This window comes from Paralichthys olivaceus, chromosome 10 (genome assembly GCF_024713975.1).
Source record: "Paralichthys olivaceus isolate ysfri-2021 chromosome 10, ASM2471397v2, whole genome shotgun sequence".
In the NCBI taxonomy this organism is placed as follows: Eukaryota; Metazoa; Chordata; class Actinopteri; order Pleuronectiformes; family Paralichthyidae; genus Paralichthys; species Paralichthys olivaceus.
The window spans coordinates 9,990,375-9,997,704 of NC_091102.1; the positions used below are offsets into that span (position 1 = coordinate 9,990,375).

The 7,330-nt window shown below is 39.5% G+C and overlaps 1 long non-coding RNA gene across 1 annotated transcript; it reads left to right on the forward strand.

Annotated features, from left to right (window-relative positions):
* Positions 1-316: 316 nt before the first annotated feature.
* Positions 317-4,964, forward strand: LOC138411763 (uncharacterized). The gene is made up of 2 exons (XR_011244256.1): positions 317-2,061; positions 4,732-4,964. It is a non-coding gene; the product is annotated as an uncharacterized lncRNA (long non-coding RNA).
* Positions 4,965-7,330: the final 2,366 nt, after the last annotated feature.

A 7,330-nucleotide genomic window follows, 5' to 3' on the forward strand; every position in this document is an offset into this window, starting at 1 on the left:
GTGTAAATAACAAACTGTGTGAACAACAAACAGCATGAAGGTCAAAGGAATGAAAGCCGTCTCTTTGTTCTTATATCTGAGTCATTCTGACAGTGACATTTCCCTCAAAGGGATTAAAATGGTGACCTTTCCATGTGGCACTCGATGCCACGTCTCCAGTTTGTTGACGAGATCTTTCAGTCTGACAGGTCAGATGAATCTCGTCTGTTGTTGTAAGAAACCAGGAGAAACTTAAAAGAGGTAATGAATCAATTAATCAAAACTCTGTGTGTGTGTGTGTTGTTTGATATTTAAAAACAACTTTATTCACATTTTTGATTATTTGCAGGTTGCTGAACACAAGGGTCACAACGTTGTCCATCTACTAAATTACTTTGACTGAATGACTTATAAACTGCACATTTTCTGCTGAAGGCATTCACCTTTTTAAATGTGTGTGGAAGCTTTCACTTTTCTCTACTGGAGCTAGATAGAGCTGCTGCCACCATTCTCAGCCAAAGAAATCATTGAATGAAGTTTGTGGAGTTTGACCATCACAACAGAATGAAGTGACAGGCTTCTTATCCTTTTCTCTGCTTTGATGTGTGGTTTGGTGTTATGTGTTTTACCTATACCAATTTTGTTATTAAGTTATTAAGTCATAATAATATAATATAATATCTGATAGTAGTGAGTGTATTTATATAGCACTTATCAAGCTTAAACACAAAATACTTTCCAAGTGAAAATGAGAGTATAAACATAGTAGTAGTATAGAATAAAAGAGAGTAGAAATAGAAAATAGTAGTAGTATAGAAATAGAATAGAGTTGTAGAAAAAAAGAATAGAAATAGAGTAGAGTAGTATAGATAAAAGAGAGTAGATATTGAATAGAGTAGTATAGTGGAAAAAAGAGTAAATGAGACAGCATTGATACATGGATTTATATTATTGTCATCAAAAATATTATATAATAAGATAATAAAGTCAAATTGAATTAAATCACACATAGTTAACGGGATAAAAATGGGATGAGATGTTGCCGCAGGGAAAAGATGCTCCATTAGGGCAAATAAAGGACAAGAACAAAACTGCTAGTCATGCAACTGATGCAGGATAATCTGTAACGTAAGGTACTTTGACACTGTGTTATATTTCATCTTTATTTCAGATATATGTTATTGAACATGAGGGCAATGTCTCCCTCTTTCTTCCTCCTCCCTCTCCTCCCTCTCCTCCCTCTGCCTCATGTTACCTGGGTTAGCAGCATCCCTCTTATTTGACCTTGAGCAGCGATGACACTAGGCCATCGTTAGTCTATTGGATTCTTATATCACACACATCAAACATTTTTCCACTCACAAATTCTTCCATGATCATTATTTCCATTACATATAGCTGCATTTTTTAATCATTGTGGCATATTTCCTTATCTATACTGCAAATGCCTGAGCTAAAAAATGGACTTATCTTTAAATGTATTTTATCTTATTTCAATTATCTCATCTGATGTTTACATTTGCGCGTGAAAGCGTGTTGTCATTAAAATAATCCAGAAAACCTCACATGCTTTTATTGCTGTTCCCTTGGTAACAAGCAAACCCTTGCCCTCCTAGCCTACTGGCATTCGTGTGGATCGTACCACTTTGCGTCTGTGAGAGGGGAGAGGTGAGTTAGGAGAAACCATTATAAAACCTCGTTTTTCAGTCACTGGAGCGTTCATCTCTATTTAATCAACCTAACATGTGACGCGTAATCAATAAAACGATAATATGATTGTCGTGTTTGTGATGATTCACGGTGTGATGGTGCTCGGTGCACCCAGGGACACCCCCTCGTCGCATCAGACTGACGGAGGTACAGTAAGCTGTCAGAAGCTTGTTGCTTAAATCTGTGCAGTGACACAAAGTCCGCAGGAAACAACCAGCGTCAAATCTGGGGACGAGTGGGAACTGAAGTGCGGTTGGATTCATCTCTCCCGGGGTCAACCTGACACCTCGGTGTCCGCAGCTTCAGTCCGGTGCCGCCGCGTCGTCTCTGCCCGAGCTGCTGCGTGATCGCCGTCTCCTCCGGGATGATGAGGTAAGCAGGTGCACTCCTCGGCTAACAGTCCTGCTAACGCGAGCTAATAAACCTTACCGTTCGCGTACCGTCAAGTGTTAGCCCGTGACAGCTGCGTGCGTCCGGTCGCGCTAGCTAGCTGCGTGTCCGTGGGTTAGCTTAGCCGAGGTAGCCCGACGATGAGAAGGCGAAATAAGAGACCGAAAACCCGAGCAAGTGTACCAGTGAGACACCATCATGCTAAACTGTCAGGTACACACACTGTCGTAGTTCATTAGCATCGGTGCTGCAAGTATTCAGGCTACTTGGAACAGCTCGTGCTACTCTATGACAATGCTCCATTACAAGTAAAAGTACTGTGTCAGAAGTAAAAGTACCCAAAGCAAATAATAAAAGTCTCCTGGGACCTGTACGTTTTAAAGTCATTATTTTATTACGACTCTTCCATTAATATGTAAGCAGTATTTTACTGAAGCAGTTGATTCAGGTGGAGATTTACTTTAGGTTTAATTATCACTAATGATAATCCATTACGCACGTAATGGATTATCTTCTGGATTCATTATTTGGAAAAGTAATTTAAAAAAATTAGAAAGTAAGTCAGCAAATAATCACATTTGACGGAAACATGAAATATTTGTCGTGTTGTCATGACTTCATCGAGGCCTTTGTCAATTTTTGTATCATTTACAATCAAATTACTTCATTTTTTGTACTTGTATGTACTGTTGATAAGTTTTATCCGACTAGAAATATAAAATGTTATTGCAAGAAAATACTCAAGCAAAGTAAAAGTACCTTAAATTTGTACTAAATAATTAAAGTACTACATTTCTATTGTATTATTTTCCCCTGTATTCATGTGTACTGTTAGGAAGTTGTATCTGTAATCAAGCATCAAACTTTATAAAGTCTTTATCTGCTTTTTATGCAAAAGTAAAGTAACTAGTATCTGCAGCTGTTAGATGAATTTCGTGTAGTAAAAAGTAGAAATAGACAAGTAAAGTACCTTAAATGTGTACAAAATGAAAGAGGTATATTTTATCAGAAACATATAGAGTACAACAATAATGTTACCGGATTGCAAAATTTAGATTTTCCTTTCCACATCCCCTATCGTCCTTTTCTAAAGTTTAGCACTATCTTATTGATAAATTAATGGAAAAGTCTTCTGCATGTCCATCTGTCAATATATTGAAATAAACAGCATTTCACTACATTTCAAATACTAGTAAATATTTTCCACCTCAAGCAACATAAAATAAAATCTGCAACAGGAGGCTATCCTCAGAGCTGAATGTAATAAATTGTTTTATATGTTACAACGATATATTTCTCCATTATACTATACATTTCTATTCATTGCCACCAGCCATGTCTTTCTCCAAGCAGTGCAGGCAGCATTCACTGGGTGCAACAGCCTCTGCTTTCCTATTGGCCAGTTTCTGACAGGGAGGGTCTTCCCGGAGGCCGGCACTCAGGCAGGAAGGGGGTGGCTGGAAATGTTTCAGCCACAGTTGGACAGACTGTTTTTTGCTGTTGTGAAGAGAAAATCTTTGCTCACTGAATCCTCGGGACAGACAGGAGGATACAGGCTGTTCTTGCTGTCAACATCTTCCCCAATTAGCTTCCTTAAAGTTGTAGCTCTGTCGTAGATCCTCGGTGTGGAACAGAACTTCTTTAGGGCTGCATGTCGAGGGAGAGGTAGGTTTTCCTGCTCCGTTTCCTTGCTTGCGTCTAAAGGAATTTGCTGCAGTAATGCCACGGGATAGCATGCAGCAAGGCTCTGAGGCTGTTACAGTTAGCGATCTGGGTCAACAAAAGCAGAGTTTCTTCAAAATCTGTGCCTTTTGACTTTCGTAGGCTTTGCTTATTGCTCTCATTTGAGACGCATTTCAGCTCTCTCTCACACACACACAGGTTTATCCAGCTAATGGGTTTACTACCTTTTCTGCCTGCTCAGCAACTTCCTGTGTGTTTTACCACTTAGTATACATGTCTGAGTATCCTGTCCTGTGGTAAACTCCCAACACTGTGTTTAAGCTTGGCTGTGCTCCCCTCAACATACAGGTGTGTGTTACCATAGCACTTTGGCACCAAGGGTTCATGTCATGCTATTTGTAAACTGAGGGTCACAGTGTATTTGAAAATAGACAGTGGTGGATAGAGAGGAAGTACATAATTAATAGAATGAAAGGTATGATTAAGATTGAACATAGTTTTGACTGGCAGTCTATTTTAGTGAATACTGATCATCCAATGTTGTTAGCATAACCCACATTTAATCGTTCTATGGATTTGAGCTGTGGAAATGTTAATTTCCTCTTATAGATTTATTGATTACCATGACACCATCCAGCCACACACCCCCAACCAGCAGCACAGCAAGGCTTGGAGAAATCTATTATTTTTTGTGTTGGTGCAAACTTGAATTTAGTCAGTAATAGACAGTAGAGTTGTTGTGATACCATTGTTTTACCTTCACGATACCGATTCTGGACTGATAACGATTTTCTCCCTCATGTTTGGAAGGGTGAGGTGAGGGGTATTCAGTTGCAACATGCAAAGTCACGACTAGATGTCACTAAATTCTACACACTGACCCTTTAAATGATCATGTTTATTTTGGTACTATCTTTGTAATATACATATATATATATATATATATGTGTGTGTTTTTTTATCTTTCAGATCACCAGTAGAAAGTGCCTTTGAGAAGATATCCCCAACTTGAAGTTGATCCATGTACATCGGTCTGTGTCTATGCTGTTTTTAAGACAAGACTCAAGCACCAGCACAGGATACCTCAGCTGCAAGCACTTCACCACCACTTTGCACAGTTTTAGCACCTGATCTTTTGCTAGAATAGAGCCATAATTGTGAATTATGACCTGAGAATGACTAAACGAACAAGTCTACACTAAATTTCCTTCACTTGACTGATATTTATGGACAATATACACTTGGACTTGACATAAAAAAAACAAAACCACCTTTATTTCCCATTGATAGGAGATTTCTCGGCTATCTCATCTTTCTGTTCCAGCTGATGGAGGACTCACCAGGTTGTCTTAAAACAGGACTTGGTTCTTACGGTCAACCTAAAGCGTTCAGTGCATGAGGTGCACAACAACAAGACTGACTTTTAAAATTTAATGCACGAGTAAAACCTTTGGACATGGCGTTGAACCTCTCTTCAGTAAGAGACACAAAATGGCTAACTCTGGAGGTGTGTCGGCAGTTTCAGCGGGGAAACTGTTCTCGTAGGGATGAGGAATGCAAATTCGCTCACCCGCCGAAGAGCTGCCAAGTTGAAAATGGTCGCGTTATCGCCTGCTTTGATTCTCTGAAGGTAAGAAATATTGTACATGTGATTATCTGTGACAGCTTAATGATCCTTTACTGAATGTATGAAGATGTTGCCCATGTATAAAGAAGTAGGAAACTACTGCCCCTGTAAAATGAAGAACATAATTTTTTCATGATGTTAGCAGTACTGTGACCCCAATTGCCTAAAGTGTATGTGAGTGAGAGAGAGTGAGAGAGAGTGAGAGAGAGTGAGAGAGAGTGAGAGAGTGTGAGAGAGTGAGTGAGAGAGTGAGAGAGAGAGTGAGAGAATGGGATGACACTACACCCAGACAATTTACAGCACACACAAACCAGTGTTGTAAGAAAGGTGGAACTGAATTATTTCATGTCAGGTGTATTGCTCAGGATCAATTAAAATGCAGTGTCAAGCACAAAGTTTGAGCACGATGCTCTTAAGAAACCAGTGAGCAATCTGTTTGCACGGACACGCACATTTTTAACTAGCGCTGCACTAGTAAAAGTAGATCCGGCACCCAGTTGGATTTCAGCCAGTATGTTAGCCTGTTTGCTCAGTCGTCCTGTGTGAGGCCAGGGTTGACTTAATCCACTCTCACACATTCACCATCACAACACAATACAGCTCTGCCCCCAGGATTGTTGTCATGCTGAGTCATTGTCTTGTCTCTTCACTGTTGGCAGTTAAAACACAGCTTGTCTGTGCCCCAGTGGTCAAGAGCCTCGAAGTATCAACACAAAGAGCATCCGTATTCTGTTATCGAAAAACAACAATTATTATTCATCTTGAGTGTTGTTCAGTAGATTATTGCGAAAAAGCAATACATTTAGGCTAAAGTGTTAGCTAATCGTCAACGATTTCTTGAGTGAAAATAACACAGGGCAGTAAAATCCGACGTTTACTGACAATTAGCAAAACTTTTCGTCTCAAACATATTGTTCTTTCACCGTGAAAAGCAATAAAATGTAGCAAACCAAATGTTATTGTTATGAGATCATTGATTTGGCTTAAACAAGTGCTTCAATAAAGCCAGAAAATTACATTAACATCCTGTAACCATTGAACCAGAGTTGCTCAGCGCTCATCATGAAGACAACTTGATGTTATCTGAGACATAGTTAACATTAAAGCCTGGTATCTTCTGACACACAGAGCCGTCTGTTCCCCCTCAGGTTGTACAGTATGGATGGCTGGCTCAGCATTTCAGTCAGTGACTGCAGAAAATCATTTCCAGATGGTGCGCAGACTATTATCTGCGATGTTTAACTGCAGGATGTGTGTAATGACTTGATTTAAAGAAAATAAAACAGCCGCTGCTCAAAGACAGTGCTAGACTTTCTGAGCTTCTAATGTCAGCTCAGGATCTGGGGCCTGATACCAGACACTGGTGCACAAAAGCAAAATGTGATTTGAAACATATAGTACAGACGTGACGTGATGTCTCAACAGTGATTCAGGACTACACTATTCAGATATGAAGCAATACGAGTTGTGCTTTCTCAGTCAAAGCAAAATGAAAGAGCTATGAAGACATCACTATATCATATCTGTTTATTTTTGGATCTCAATAATGTTAGTACATTTCTGTTCTGCAAAAAAAGACTTTTAATAGATAATAAAAAAATCTACTATTAAAGTTCATTGCATCCACTGAATCCTTCTGAACTGACTGGGTCGAACGTGCCACAGCAGAGAGGTCAGATCCGAGAATATTAAAGCAGGACTCTGGAATCAATACTGAAGTGTATTGATTCTCATGCAGGTTGTCTTTTTACCCACAATGCATGCCTGTGGTGAGGTCAGGATGTGATAGTGCTTGAATCAGAAAAGTTACAGACAACTCCATCATGTTGAGGTTTGAGATGGTGAACGTATAATTAAGAGAACACTGACATCTACTGGACGTGAGATAGAGTTGCTACTTTCTCGTCTCACCTACTTCATCTGGTTAAACTGTTTCCTATT